The sequence below is a fragment of the Melozone crissalis genome, unplaced genomic scaffold (genome assembly GCF_028551555.1).
Source record: "Melozone crissalis strain CALT ecotype California unplaced genomic scaffold, PUWL_Pcris_2 ptg000004l_1, whole genome shotgun sequence".
NCBI classification, from domain to species: domain Eukaryota; kingdom Metazoa; phylum Chordata; class Aves; order Passeriformes; family Passerellidae; genus Melozone; species Melozone crissalis.
The window spans coordinates 13,186,267-13,202,801 of NW_026535782.1; positions in this window are offsets into that span (position 1 = coordinate 13,186,267).

A 16,535-nucleotide genomic window follows, 5' to 3' on the forward strand; every position below is an offset into this window, starting at 1 on the left:
GGCTGGCCTGGTGCTCCCTTGTGCTCAGTGGTGTTCCCTCATGAGAAGTGCTGGCTGCAGCAGCCTGCTGAGAAGTGACATCGAAGGGCCCCACAGCTACTGGATCCCTCTGTTCTCAGTCTGTCCCCACAATCTCCTTCTCCCCGTGGAGGGCTGGGTGTCAGCACGCCTGCGACTCGGGTTGTAGCGCTGCTGTGAGGATCTGCTCCGCATCCTGGCTGCCTTCCTTTGGCGGCGGGCAGACCAGCCAGCCACACGTTCCTCGAGGTTGTTATCCGCTGTCACAGCGCGCAGCAGGTGCTTGAAGGGCTGCTTGCACAGTGGGCAGGTCTCTGTCAGTTTGGCCCATTCCCAGATACAGATGAAGCAAAAGCGATGCTGACAAACCTCCACGTAGGTGGCATTTTCAAGGTGACCCAGGCAGATGGGGCATAGGCCATCTGCTGCTGCCATTTCTGATGGCCCTGCTGGTGGCAGCTGGCTCATGCTGTCCCTTGCAGCAGAGTCTCTCCTCTAGGGCTTCCTCAGTGCCCTGTACCCGGTCCTGGAGAGGGAGACACGCAAAGTGCCTGGGTGCCTGGCTTTCTCTGGGGCTCAGAGGGGAAAGACAAAGAAAGCCCAAGAAAGCTGTAGGATAAGGAAAGTAAGGGTTTCCTGAAGGGGTCACTTTCTGGGCTTCAAGGCAGCAGCAACAGCAACAGCAGCAGGTGCCCTGTGGGCGAGCTGGCCTGAGGACAGCCCCACACACCCGTGCCTTCTGCACTTACTGTCTGTAGGTAAGCAACCATCACTGAACATTGAGGTGCTGGGGAAACCTGTCTGTGCATCAGGGAAAGGCAGGCATAAAGAGCTCATGTGGCCCTAGGTTGGAAAGGCTCCCACTGGGACCTGGAAGGAGGTTGGACAGACCCTTTGGAGGTCTGCTCCTTGGCAAGAGGTAGAGAAGGAGCAAGAACAGGAAGAGAAGGCCTGGTGACCACTTCTCCCCAGAGCTCAGGCTAGATGGCTGAGAGCCCTGGGGCAGGCTCTGTTGTCAGGAGGCCCTGGGGAAAGACCTGCTGTGTCCTACCCTCTGAAGACCTCATAAAGTCTCCCAGACATTACTGTATTTAGTGCAGGGTACCTGAAGGCCTCAGCAGGGAAAAGCAGAGAGCCTTCAGTGCTGGAAAGCCCCAGCACCCTCCCAGCACTCCCAGCTCTGGGACAGCTCCTGTGCAGGACCCACAGCCCCTCACAACTGCACAGACGGGAGACTCCTCGCATCTGCTCCAGTGCCTGCAGCTGCTGCTATCCAACAAGCCAAAGCTTAAAGAGCAAGACCCTGGTCCTTCTGGAGCCTGCTTACCTTGCGTGTGTGCCTGCAGGAGTCCTGGACAGAGTGCCAGGGGACAGAGCCTGTGGCTTCTGAAAAGCAGCAAGGTTGGGGTGATGTCACAGTGACACCCGTGTTCCAAAGAACTGTTCACTGTTTGCCACCCAGCCAGGAAAGCAGGTGCCCCAAAGAGGGAAAGCCTGCTGTGCAAGAGGTTTTGTTATCATCCCATGGCCTTGCAGGTGAGTTTTCACTTTTGCCTTATCACTGAAGCCAAGGCAACATATCTCCTGCAATGGGTTTATCTTTTCCCTGGTCTTTGTCACTTAAACATTTAGAGAAGCTCTTGTTGGCATCCCTCAGCAGATTCAGCTCCAAGCAATCTTTCAAGTCTTTCTGCCCAGACCCTTCCATATGCAGTCCATCACACCCTTGGACTGCTTTACTAAAGGGTGGCTTGTGCTGGCTCATGTTCACCTCACTGTCCACCCTTCCTCCACCCTTGCCGGACCAGACAGAACCAGACAGGGGTGTCTCCAGACAGCCCCAGTGCAGCACCCACAGGTTCTTGCAACTGGACAGGTGGGAGCAAGCTGTGGGAGAGAGGAGGTAAAGTTTTTCTAAAGGAAAACCTGCCGGGCTGCAACCCACTGTTGTTCACCCAGCACAGATGCATTTGGTCTCAAGGCCTTGAAGGTGTTTTTTCACCCCTAATTTATCAGTTCCTGTCATGAAAAAGCAGTGCTCTGTGAACAAGGGCCTGGCTATAAGCAGCCCAACAATGAGGATGTGGGAGTAGGTGGTGGTTCAGGAATAGTAGTCAAGTGAGGTAGAAGAAGGAAGGAAAATGAAGAAGGCAGATGCACTGCTGAATACCCTGGTCTTTGATTAAAACTGTTCATGTATGGCAGAATGGTTTGGGTTAGAAGACTCATATGAAGATGGCCCTTTGCCTCAAACTGGGTCACCTGGACACTGTTGCCTTGTCCCTTTCAACAATAGGCTCCAGCTCATATATTGCTGTCAGGAAATATCAGCATTAGATTTCTCATCTTCTAGGAGTGGATGTTAATGTGCAAAGCATTCTATAGATATTAGTGACTATAGAGTTGTTTTATAAGGAGTAACAGCTAACACCTTAGAGATCACACTGTCAAACTTCAAGAATTACCCATTGGTTCATTCTATTTAGATACAGTGAACTATCTTTATTTATTTTTTTTACTATTATAATAAAGTGGCATTATAAAATGATATGGCATCATTGGTTTGAATTTCTCCTTTATTCCTACAGAGAAAAACCTCCTAAACACCCAAAACCTTTGTTGTCTTACATTTCACACATGAAAACAAAGCAGGGAGCAGAGTAACTTCTGTGTCACTGAGTGTAAAGTGTGATCAGGAAATAACATGATAGGACTTATTTGAATAATAAGATTTCATGGTGAGAGAAAATCTCTTCAAATGAGCATTCTACCTTAACACTTCCCATGGAAGATTTTGTTGCAAGAATCATTTTGAATAATAAAAAAAAAGCTGCAGACACAGACATAATATGATTTTTCCATACATCAGTTTTACTGATTTAGTGATTAGTCGCATATTTGAAAAAAAGCTTTTGAACAGTATATGAAATTTTAAATTATTCATTGATGAGAGATTTTTAATATCTACATTTTTTAATTGTGAATATATCACAAAGGTCTTGGTGCAAGTCAGATTGCATGAGAGTATTGAAAGGGGTGGTTACATTTCCAGCCAAATAATACTATCCTTTACAATTATTAATCAATATTTCAATTTCTTGGTTTAAGTGATACACACTTTACCCATCAAGACACTATTTAAATTGTTTTGGTAGAAATTAAATCAACTGGCTGTCCCTAAGTGTTAAAAGGGGCACTTTTTTGTCTTTTATTTCTTTTCTTCTGTAAGTTTACAATACACTATAATGCCCTGCACATTCTGTGCTTTTCTTGCAAATAGGTTTGAAATTTTAATGATATCTAAAAGCTATGAGACATTTTTTTATTATCAAGAAATATTTGAATAATAAATTATTTTTTATTTTGAGTAGGTTTCAAAGGAAAATTTGGTCTCAAATTCCTCCTCCCTCTCTTACATATAGAATATTACAATCTGCAATAAACAGTTTTACCATTTCTGGACTTCAAACACAGCAGAGTAATGTGGGTGAATAAATCAGAACTCAAGATCAAATTTATAAATAAAGAAAAATAGTCTTAACTTGAAAACAAATGTATAAAACCTTTCTGGCCTTCAAGTCACTCTCCCATCTAAAAAACTAGAAAGATCATTTGAGGTTTTATATTTTTAAAAGCAATCTCTTCATGGTTGAAGTCCTTACTGTGACAAATCATGTTTAGGGCAGACTGACTTGAAAAGAGAAAGGTGCTAACAGCAGTTTCCTCAAGGGCTTCAGATCTCTTTTCTGAAAATATCTAAAATGCATTAATTTAAAATTCCTGCTAAGCTTTCATTGTGACTTTCTTTAAACATGTTTATTTAATTATTTTCCATGGACACAGTTAAAAAATCTGTCCCACTTATCTGGAATATTTTTCCACTTCACAGGAATAAACTATCCAGAAATTTAAGTAATTCTCCTATTTAATACCCTATTTAATAACCCTAATTATTAAAGTTCTTTTTTTTTTTTCAATAAGCACAAGTGAATATCGCTATTACTGAAATCCTTGTTTGCTAAAGGATGACCTGCAGAGAGCAGTGTCTCTAGGAATGCTAATAAGGCCTGCCACCCTGCAAGGCCAGTCTTCTTCTAGATACACATGAAAATGTGTCAATGGTGTCTGGTCATGCTCACTTGGTAGTAAATCTCAGTACATAATCTTCATTTATACCACAGCAGCTAGTTTAAGGGGCAGCACTGCTCATCTGATGTGAGAAAGGGGGTATACCAGCATTGAATATAACTCACTACATAATTGATTTGATAGATGATACATGATGTGTTAATGGAAAAAGTGAATGAAAATAAATTGTTAAATACTTCATTAGACACAGCTTTGCGTAACAACTTCTGACTGTGATTGTAAGTAGGTGAACAAGGTGCTTAGTGAAAAAAAATTGCAAAATATGGTTTCTATGTAACTATATTATGTGGAACATTTCTTTCAAGAATATTCAGCATGAAGAAAGCTGGTGCTAGACACCCTTTCCACTGAATTGACAGATAAGCATCTGTATGGCTTGGGTTTTGCAGTTCAAATGTCAATGGTTGCTGGGAGAAATCAGCAAATAAGTCATAACCTTTACTCAACTTTAGCATTATCTTGTTATAAAACCATTGTCTTCGTGTTACATAGTTGTCCATAGTGGTATATGCAGAGAACTTAAAAATAGGAAATCCTAGATTAAAAAAATCAAAGATGGTTCCTTCAAACAAGCTTGTTAAATTGTGGATTATAAAACAACTGGTGTTCTCTGTGGAAAAGGTAACCGAAAAATTCTCAGCATTAATATGCTATAGGAAAGAGGAATGCAAATACAAACTTTTTATTTTTTTGTGAACCACTTAATTATTAATCCTTAATACGAGCTAGCAACAAAACAGGAAACTGCACAGAGAAAACAATGGTCAAGTCACATATCAGAATATGCAGGGTATTCACCTGCCCTCCCATGAGAATACCTTCTTGAGCACAATAGTGTCTATATTATCAATCTTAGTATAAAATGTGGCTTTTATTTGTATCTGACTTTTTATTTAAAATTTGCTATCTAATCTCTCCGATGTCTTAATTTATCCTAATAATAGGGGGTGGGGGATATTGAGTCACCTCACAGCTCTACAGAGACACTTTGAAGACACATGCAGTAGTTCTTGTTTCTGTGAAGAGGAAAAAAAATCCAAAAGGTTTTATGAAACAATGCTTTGACAAGCCTGCTTCTGACATCTACAAATGTTCAGCATCTGCAAAAAAATCCGTCCATCTGTCTAAAGGAAATGAAAATCATTCTTCTTAGAACAATCATTGTCATAGTTTGCTCTCAACTACATCTTGGAAGATAACTGTTAGACAGATTCTAAATTGCTGAACTGATGAATGTGCAGAAAATGCCTCACACAGAAGTCTGTGATTTCATTCTAAGCACAGTACAGGAAAATTGGTGTGATTCTTTTTCACGTCTGCATATCCAAGAAAAATGCTGTGAGTATAATCAAGACCTAGATACAGATTTGATCTCATTAAAGCTTCAGTCAGTCAAAATATTTCAAGGGTACTGCTCCTTAAATTGGACTGTAATAACCATGACAACTTCATTGCTTCTCTTTATGCAGAAATGAAGGTTCATGTTCTCAATCACAGAGATATTTTTAAAGAACTTCTGCTGTAACAAATTAAGTTAAAGATGGTATGTGTATGTGTTGACCCCCTTAATTTTTCCATAAGCACTCATTAGTATATTTAAAGGTATTGATTTTGACATCTCTACTGGAATACAAAGTTGACAGATCCTAAACTTGCAATATGTAGAAAGGTATTTAGAGCACAAAGAAAAATAACACAGAGGTTCAGTATAGACTCTGAGGACTTTGGTTAGCTTTACAAATTGGGTGCTGTTGCTTTCTGCTGTTCACACTTGAACACTCAGCTCCATCGTTTTTTGCTGACTGCAGATAATGTTTGAATATGTTTTTCTTTAACTTAATTTATTTCAAATGTAGTAACATAATAAGCAGTGCTTATGGTACCATGGAAGGTTTGTGAACAAGACTATTATTTACCACAATGTTATTGGCATCACTTAACTCTACATCTACAAGATTGGGACCATGTATTGTCAGTATAAGAAATACAAAAACCATTGCAGTCAATGTGGTCTGCATTTTTCAGGAACTTGGTAGTCAGTGGCATGACATAATGTTCAGCATTCAACAATTTTCATATACCTTAGATGAAAACCAAAATTTCATTTTTCTATCTATGCTAATGGAGGCTTTTTTTTTTTTTACAATTTGAGTAAAAGTAAGCTCCTGTTAACTTGAGGTAATGCAGACATTGTGTGCTGCAACTGCCCTCCCTGTCAACAGCTGATGTTCATGAAAAGTGGTAGATAATGTCAGAGGGACTTAACCTGCTTTGAACAGCAGGAAAAAAACAATGACTGAAGATTTCAATGTAAAGAAATACAGCCAAGTGTTCAGTGTCACTGCATGTGTCACAGAATCATAGAACCATGGCATGGTTTGGATTGAAAGGGACTTTCAGCGTGATCTAGTTCCAGCCATTCTGTCACAGGCAGGGACATCTTTCTCTAGGCCAGGTTGCTTAAATCCTGATACAGCCTAGCTCTGAACACTTCCAGGGAATCCAGAACTTCTCTGGGCAACCTGTTATGCTGCTTCACCACCCTCACAGAAAAAAAAAAAAATTCTTTATATCTATGTTTTTATTTAAAAATATCAATAAAACAGAAAAATAAGTGAAAGCGGATGTGTTTCTTATTGTGCAAATGCAGATACAGAACATGAATACCATTGCAGGCTTGGATTCTTTTATTAATTATATTTTCTTAAACAGATTTATTTTACTATTCATTTGTAGTTATAAATTACATGGCTATTGCTTTTTCTACTTGTACATTAAGCTTTACCTTATTATGCTTTAATGCTTTACCTTATGTTTTTACACACAATTTTATCCACTTTCTGCTTGCTTTCATATGTAGCTTTTTGGAATATTATACAGATGAAGATTATTAATCTTTTATCTCTTTCAAAAGATGAGACATTTATGGATGTATAAGACAAGAAATATTTCACCAGCACATCTTTGTACAGAAAATGCTTATTCATGAGAAAAAAAAAAACTCTCTTTTTTTTTTTTCCTGTAAGAATCCATCTGCTTTGGTGAATATATTGATTACTTAGGACTGAATTTTTAAGTAAATCAGAGTCAATGTTGAAAGGTTGAAAGGGCCAAGATAGTTTCAAGACCTTTCTGTATTTGACTGACATCTTGATGTGAAATGATGAATATTTACTTCATTTGGAATACTAGAAGAGATAAACTAACATTATGGTTTTAAAAGAAAAAAGAAGAAGAACAAAGTTAAAATAATCTCAGGATATGTAAGAATCACAAAACTTCTATGGCATCAAAATAATCATCTGAGAACTCACAAATAAAAGTACTCTGAGTATCATGGGTTTCTACACAAGAGAAAGATAAGCAAATCAAAGAATTTGCTGCTCACTAATTTAGTGTCAATGTGCTAATATGAGCTAGAAAAAATTCTTCCTCTTCTTAGACATATACATTCATTACATGCATCAGTGAGTGCAGCAAAGGGGACTTTAAAAGGTCAGAATGTTTCCCGTACATCTTTTTTTTCTCTGTAAATGTCAATTTTTCAGTCCCCAAATAATTTGTAATGAATTATTTATTTTTGTGAATTCTATATTTTAGTTTTGTTCTTAAATTAATTTTGAAAGGCTGAAGTATCACATCTTCTCTGTTTGATATAGAAAGAGTTTTGGTTTTGGATCATATGGCTATTTAAAATTCTATCTTATTTTTAGTGAAGATAAATAAAATGAAAACATAATAATTTGCTTTGAAATTAATAAAGTAAATGTTTTCACCTATCTGAAAGGATGAGAGAAGCTTTTCCACAAAAAGGTGGAACTAAATAATGACTCGAAGCATAGTGGACAAAATTTGATGTAATGGGAACAACGTTTCATTTAGTCTATGGTGAACAAAAAAAAAATCACCACTTGATGTGCTTGCTGCCTGAGGTTTGGATTAGACTTAGAGAGTGGAGAACTAACAGAAATTCAATTAGTTGATTTATTTATTATCGATATACTGATGCTTTTTAAAAGGCATAAATGAATGAAGGTCAGGGGTCAGTTCACTACATACAAGAAATCTATGAGCCTTGTAAATAATGAATGAGATCTACCCATGCAATTTTCCTTTGTGCAGCTGTTCACCATGCTCTAGTTATTAATTTACAACACCTTTTCCACACAGATCTGTACAAATCATATACAAGTTTCCAGGACCTAAGCTTGCTAGCACCTGGATCACTTGTTGCAAATGACAAGAGTAGGAGGAAAAGGACACTGCACTTCCTGAGTTAGATGTTTAACAACTGGTTATCTGCATCCAAGCTAGTCATCTTCATGGCCGGGGAGGGAAATGCTCGAGTTTCAGGAGTGACACCTCTCTTCTAAAAACAGACATGGAAGAGCCATTTGAAAAGTTATTAAAAAAGAAATGGGGGTAAGGGTTTAAATTTTGAAGGAAACCAAACAGCTAATTAATTTTAAATGTCTTACATTTCTGATATTAATTTAAAATACCTGAAGTCAAATTTATTTATGAAAATTCGGTCCTCACTGTAGAGAATAAACTTGTTAACTATATTTAAAAGTTCTACTTGGCTACCTCTTTTGTATCTGCTCATGCTACCTTGCTATTCATATAGTTATAATTACCTCCTCCATAATTTCTGAATATATTCAGGCTGACCTGCCTGAACTCAATTCCAGTGTGTTAATGAAAATGATACTGACAAAAAAGTGTTCCCTTTGACTACATCTCATATTTTAGTTTTCTATTGAAGGAAAATAGTTGATACCACATTTATCTATTTCAAATGTGTGATGCTTTGACCCAAGTAAAAATTTTCCTCAGAAATGTTCATGAAATGTAAAATTAGTTACAACACTTTCATAGTTTAATCAGAGGCATTTGTGGGCATACACAGCTCTTTGGGGGAGGAGCGTTGAAGGGGAAACTGCTGTCGATAACACAGAATTTTATCGTAAAATATATCTGGGAATTAAAAAAAATTAGTAAATTTTAACTTAAAATTACAAATAGGATCATGGGGTTTTTTCTCTGAATACATATTTACTTATGTATTTTTCTATAGTATTCCAATGCTGTTTCATAGTATCTCTCAATATTTTGCTAACTGCATTCTATATTTTTTTTAAATAAACAAAATAAATAATAAATGGCAACTCCTGTGGGGTAATGATTGAGTATATTAAGTTCCCTACAGCAGGCAGAGTTTAATGTTTGATATAATTAAACAGCTTCACTATTTATAAAACAAGAAATAATATTTTTGGTTTTTCTAATTACCATATTTTTCATAGAACACAATAAAAATTATTTGAGACAGGAAGAATATTTGAATTGCTATTCAAAAATGGTTGTCCTTCCATTATTTTTAAAGGATCAGATCTATATTCCATGACTAAGTAATTATCAGTGAACTAAGATATACTTATTTTATCCCTAATCAAAAGGCCAAAGAAGACTGTTTTTTCTTTAAGTGAAAAAGAAGCACATTTATGTATAAAATCACAGATAAATTTCTCCATTTTTTTCTTTTTCCCAGTTGATTTAATAAGCAAACAAAATTAAGAAGTCTGCACACATTCCCCAATGACTGGCAAAAGGAAGATATTTTAGCAGAAGAACATTTGAATGCTCACCAAACTTACCAGCAGCTTTCTGCTTTGGCAACCTTTACAAAATATGGTATGCAATGTAGTTCAAGGACTTTATAATCAGGGTCTCCACCAAATGCATTACTATAAGGGATAAAAAACACTCAGACACACAGCACAAAGCATAAGCCAGGCACTTCTGGATTTTTCAAATACTCATAAATAAAACTGTTTTTACATTAGTATCCAATTAGCTTAAAAAAAATAAACCAAGGGTGATGTAAAATTTGAATCTGGTCATTAATTAGCCCTGGATCTAATCACTTAACATGAAAGAAATTACTGTGGTCATCATGCTTTATTTACATGTTCTAATGTCCATGCAAAGTAAAACATTAATTTAACTGCAATAGCAGCTATGCCTGTAAATGATATCACAAATTACAGTTGCCTGCATTTAGAAACTCTAATTTGATGCATCTTATTGCAGTAGTTAGGAGCGAGGAGGCAGCTTAATTTACAGTTACCATGAAGGAGAGCTACAGTCTCAAGCAGTCATGTTTGGTGCACAATTTCTAAAGACTCATGAATTTTATTAGTCATCTGAACTTGTTGTGAGCTGAGACTTCTTAATTTTATGCAAGAGGCTAATCCATCATTATGCCAAGACTGACACAGTGTTCTTAGCAATTCTGGTAAAAATCTATTGTCTTCCTATTTTATTGTATACTTCCCTGATGATAATATTATTAGCATTAAAGTTAGTGTTCAAGTACAACCAGAGATATTTTCTAAAGGAAAAGGAAATTCTATGCCTAATCATAACATATAACATATATAATCACATTATTATGAAAAGTTTATACACCTGCAAATATACACATCTATCCCAGAAAAAGACTTTGCAAACATTCATGTCTACCATTTCCTTCATTCCTGAAATTTTATAAGGGAATTTGAGAAAAAAAAAAAATTAGGAGATGAAAATACAATTAAAAATAAAAATCTCAAAAGATTGAAACTACTGTTTTAAAAGGAGGGCATTTGTTTTTGCAATTGCATCTCCCCAGTTACACATAAAAGACATGGCCATAGTAAACAATAATGAAATCCATTTTATAGTCTATTTTGCCAGTGTATTGCTTTATCATTTGTTCAATGAGATCATCAAAATACAGTTTGTTCACTTTAAAATACTCCAATGAGTTATTCAAACAGAATATTTAGAGGACCATTCATTCAAATAAGTTTGTAGTGCCCCTAAACAATGTACAAAGAATACTGCTCTTCATATAAAATATAAAGGAACATGAATTTATCCATGTCAGGGAAGAGAAAACTTTCACTTTACAACACAAAATGTCTTATTTCAAAGGTTGAAACAAGCAAAAAATTTTTAAACTCTATATATATCAGAGTACTTCATTTGCAGCATGGGTGTATTTCCTACAAAATATTCTGACAGAGTTTATAAAGTAGAGGAAGAATTAGTAACTTTGTTTTAAAGTAGCCCTGTAACATCCTGTTTACTTCAGGAGCAGTTTTGAAGGCAACAGGACTGTAATTTCTACAGCTCTGCAGAGTAAAAACTGGTCAAAAGCACTGATGAGGAGGATGGAGGCAAAGACAACTAGTCAAGAAGAAAAGAACAGGCAGTACTGTGGTTTTCAAAAGGCTTAGTTGGCCTCCCATGGACTTACCCTTCAGGTGCTTTCGCTTACCTCTGTGCAAATTACCTGTATTTGTCACCAAGGAGTTACCCCTAAAAGGTGGAGCTACTGGGTGACATGAGACCTTTGCTGGTCTCATGTTTGAGCCATGGGGTTAGTCATCAGGGTCAGAAGTGAGCAGCTGGCTCTGATTCTCAGCTCAGCTCTCTTGCAGTTCATCAAATCCTCATTTCAGGCATGAGCTCAGATTGCAGATATTACTGCTTCTTCCTAGACAAAAAGGACAGATGAATGAATGGTGGTTGATTTGTTTGGGTTTTTTTCCATTTTTCTTCTTTCTTTTAAGAACAGCCAGGATGTTCATTGTTGTAAAAGAGTTATACAAAACCTTAAAAAATCCCATTGGTGAAAATTAGAGTTTATAAATATATTTCTGTATATTTTTGTATTTGAGGTACATATAAATTTTAAACACATTCTTAATTCAAATTTCTCTGTGCAAGTATAGCCTCATTTGTTCTTATTCTGCATTTCCTAAGTATAGTAAAACAACTTGATGAAAATCAGCATTTAGATTTATTTCAGATGTAGGAGAGGTACTGTAACTTGCTGTTCAAGAACTTAGCTAGTTTTCCACTTACTCTGCTAATTATCTCAGCCATCTCATACAGTTTAGCTGTCTAAAGTCAGAAATCTTGCATGTTTGTGCATAGAAGAGGAAGCAAAAACAGGAGGCAGACATACATTTGTTCAGGGTGGGGGACCATAGTTTCTTTCTTGAGCTCCATTCACTCGGAAAGCACAATATCATTACGCTGATATTGTAGCAGATGACCTAAATGTGTTTTCTTTTCTGCCCCTTGCCCCTTAACCCTGTTGAGAATTAATTATGTCTATGAAGGAATAAATTCAAATTTGAATTAGGATTTTTGGTTGTTTGCATATATTTTAATCTTCAGTGGAATGGTCTGTTTTTATAATTAAAAAGCTCATGTCATTGTACAACACTAATTTACTTCTTCATAAATGCTTCTACAGGGTGGTTCAGGAACCCATCCGGGTAGGTGGGGAATGTTGCACCAAGTGTCAAACAAAAAAGAGAAGACCTTGATGCCTGAGTCTCTCTGGGCTGAAAACATCTCTTGCTATGGCAAAGGCTTTCTAGATATGTCAGGTGAAGTAGGAGCCATTCAGAATTATTTACTGTCATCTGAAAAGCCAGTTTTTGTATCTCAGCCACTCTGCTATGAGATCCTTTGAGGGACGAAGAAAAAATGTGTTTCTAAAGCTATTTTGCCTACTGAAAGAAAACAAAATCTGTAGCATCGTAATCAGCAGAGCTGTGTGTGGTGGTGAGACCTGCAGTTTATCAGCTCTGCTCACAGGAATAAGTATCACTTCAGTCAATGGGAATTCTTATAAAGGCAATCTGCAGGTTTGGAGATAAATCAAGCAGCTAAAGAGGCATTAAAAATGTGCAAGGATGGCAGAAAGATACAAGCAGTTTAGAATATATTCAGCTAGCATATAAAAGAACAGAGCTTGAAGCTGACATGGTTTTTATATAATGAATGCCACAAGCTTCCCTCTTATACCATCACCTCAGTGAGATGGACAGGGAGATTTAAAAAACTGTGTTAAAAATGAAAAGCTTTAGATTTTTTTATTTGGTATTGAGTCTACTCTTGTCATTTATGAGATGGCAGGTAAAGCACAGGGAGCTATTAAAAATAGAAACAAGTCTTGTCCTCTTGAAATGGAGTTGGATTTTGACAGCAGTGTCACTGTTGGAAGTGAATAAGAACTGTGATTTTGTTACAGGTATAAACAGTAAAAATAAACCACCAAAATAAAAGTTGTGGTTTCCTGTATATTCCAGTGAGAATATTTAAAATATATTTAATTATAATGTATCACATGAGTACTAAACCTGTATTATTTTTTTCATGCACAGCTTAGTGTATTTAATAATTTCTTGAGTTTTTAGGTAAAAAAGGAGATAATCAATGGAATTATTGCTCCTGTATTCCCATCATGTTCTTACATTTTAACTAGAAGGGAAATATAAACCTCAAAGATGAGGGGAATTTTATTTCCCACAGTAAACATCATCTGGTTGGGAACTGTGACCAGACCCAAAGTGAGGGATCTGTGTAGACTGTAGAGAGTTGTAGGGATGAATGTCTTTCCAAACCTTGAAAGTGTAAATGTCACAGCTGACTAAAGGCATTAGAGAATGCTAGTATGAAAAGCAGCTAACAAAAGTTATTATTTAGTGTGCAAGTCAGCATTGTTAAACATCATAGAGAAATAAAATAGGCTAGTTAGCTATATAAATTCCTAGTGCAGCTGTACTGCCTTTTGACAGCTGAACCAGGATTATATTTTCCCAGTTGCCATCTTGGGAAAAAAGAGGTTTTATTTTACTTGTAGGAAACACAACGGAGACATATATTAATACAAGTACCTAGAGGGAAACTTCCAAAGATTTAGCTGTGAACCATGCTGCTAGGCCATGCCTAAAAAAATCACAGAACTGATATCCAAACAGAAATGTAAAAAACCCCCAAAGTAGTTTAGACAGATGAGCAGCTTACTGCATGAGCAGGATATGTTTTTTAATTTGCTTTTACTGAGTCTTTCAACTCTGTCTTTCATAACCTCATCATGAAAAAACAGGTGTAAAGATTAGGTAAGTGAAAAGTGCAGTCAATTGACTGAAAGCTGTTTGAACAGGCAGGCTAGGAGAGCTGTGATTTGTGGCACCAGGTCAGTCAGAGGTAAGCTGCTAGTTGCATAACCAGAGATCCATATTGGGACCATTGTTGAATGACAGCTTCATTAACTGCTTGGATGATGGCACAGGAATGTTGGACCTAGTTGATCCTAAAGGCCACATTTAACCCAAACTGTTATATTATCCTATGATTTTATGATTCTGTAATCTTATGATTCTATGATTGCTTCTGTGATGCTATGAATTGTGATGTCAAGGCAAAGAGGGCCAGCAATTTTCTCAGGTGCACTAGAAAAGGTGTTGCCAGCAGGTCAAAGGAGGTAATGCATCCATTCTATCTCAGAGTTTGCTCGGAGAATCTTGGGGGTCTGAATCTGTGGAACTATTCAGAACATATCTGGATATGGTCTTGAGCAACCTGATCTACCTGACCTGGCTTTAACAGAGGATTGAAAGCAAGAATCACCAGAGGTCCCTGCTGACCTCAACATTTCTGTGATTCTGTGTCCACTGACAGAAAAACTCTTACTTCTAGCACATTCTTCCTTGTGACCAGAATGCCTTTAATATGCTTACAATGTGTTAAGGCCGCAGGAGTTTAATACCAGGTTTTTTGCACAGAATTTTTTTTCAATCACAATAGCTCAGTCATCACCAAGACTTTCAAATAATAATAAATACAATAAAATCAGTCTTTTAGGGATGAGTATTTCCTTCTGGTATTAGGGATAAATGTTTTCTAGTAGTTGTAAACATCACTCTTCTGTGCAGTACAGGGGGTTAATGGATGTATCTCCAGCCCTAGAGGCCCAGGAGCTGTTCTTTCCCCTGCCACTGGGCAGAATCACACTGAACAGGATGATAAAGATGTAAGACTCCTCACTATTACTGTCACATTTCAGAAAGAGTAGCTTCTGTCTGCAGTGTCCTCTAAGCTATTAATTCAAATAAGGTTTGCTGAGGACAAATTCTAGACAAAAATTAGTGAACACTGATAAGTGAAGAACCAATAAGAGGATGAAGAGGTGCTGAGAGGTACTTCATAAGTATGCTGTAAAGACAAATGGACTTACTTGAGAAGATGTGAAGTTTCCTATTCCTATAATCATTAAATCAAATCAAACCTGAAGAATCTATATTATCTTTGATTCCTGTGCTTTGGAAAGAAAAATAAATTCCGTCATAAATGTTAATTAATTAAAAAAAAAATTAATGTTTTACTATTTAGATAATATAGTTTCTCTACACATGGACAAAAGTTGAATATATCAGTTTATTCCTACAATAAAGCCTGTCACAAAAGAAAAAATGGTATAAAATATTCTATAATATTACAATATGAATATTTTTTGTGTGTGTCAGTGGGCAAATGCAATGTAACTTGGTTAAATATGCATTATTTCAGATTTTCTATGCCAAACTGATAGAAAGATAAATGTCTGTTAATAAGACAAAACGCCTTGATTTAATTGCACTCAGAGATCAATAAAATCCACTAGAACACCACAGTATTTTTGCTTTCAAAATATTTCTATTTTTGTGTCTTTATAAAAACAAAGTTATCACATAACAGTCCAGAAGAATAAAGATGAGCCTTCAGTGAGGTGGAATTCCACACAACAAACCAAAGCAACTTTCTCACTTTTGCTTGCCCTAACTAAGTTTGCATTTATTACACTTTCGGATTTTGCCCATATTCCACTTCTTTTTTAAATGTTCCTTACTTTAGCACAAGAAAAATTGTTATCATGGTATATTTAAAGTACAGTAAAAATTAATTTTTCAATGTTTAAACTAATCATTGCAATAGCAGAAAACAAGAAGTTTCCCTTGATACTAGAAAATAATTATTGCATGCAGCTTAAAAAAAGTTGATTTCATCATACTCCATTGTAAGTCTGGGACCTTATTTTACATAAAATGAGAATATATAGGAATTAAGAAATTTATCCAGAATAAATTGAAATAAAACTTCAGTCACCAACATGTATAAGATAAGTGCCTACTTCAGGAACTTTTTTAAAAATTGGGATGATCATTAGGTTGTAAGTTATGTTAACAATACAAATGAATGGTTTTGCACTGAACTCGCAGGAATGAAAGAGAAAAGAAAGGTCAATTTGTTGATGCTATTCCAAGCATATCACAGAATTCAGATTCAATAGGATTACAAGACAAGTAGCTGATAAAAGATGAAACACATATGACAACAAAGCATGTACATAGGAGCCTAGGCTTCCACTTGGCCCATGTTTTCTTCTCCCCTCCGAAATGAAATAAGACTTACTGGGGATATGTTGTTATTTCAGTGAGCTGCTTGTCTTGTGTCATGTAAGAGGAGAGAAAACCATTTATTTC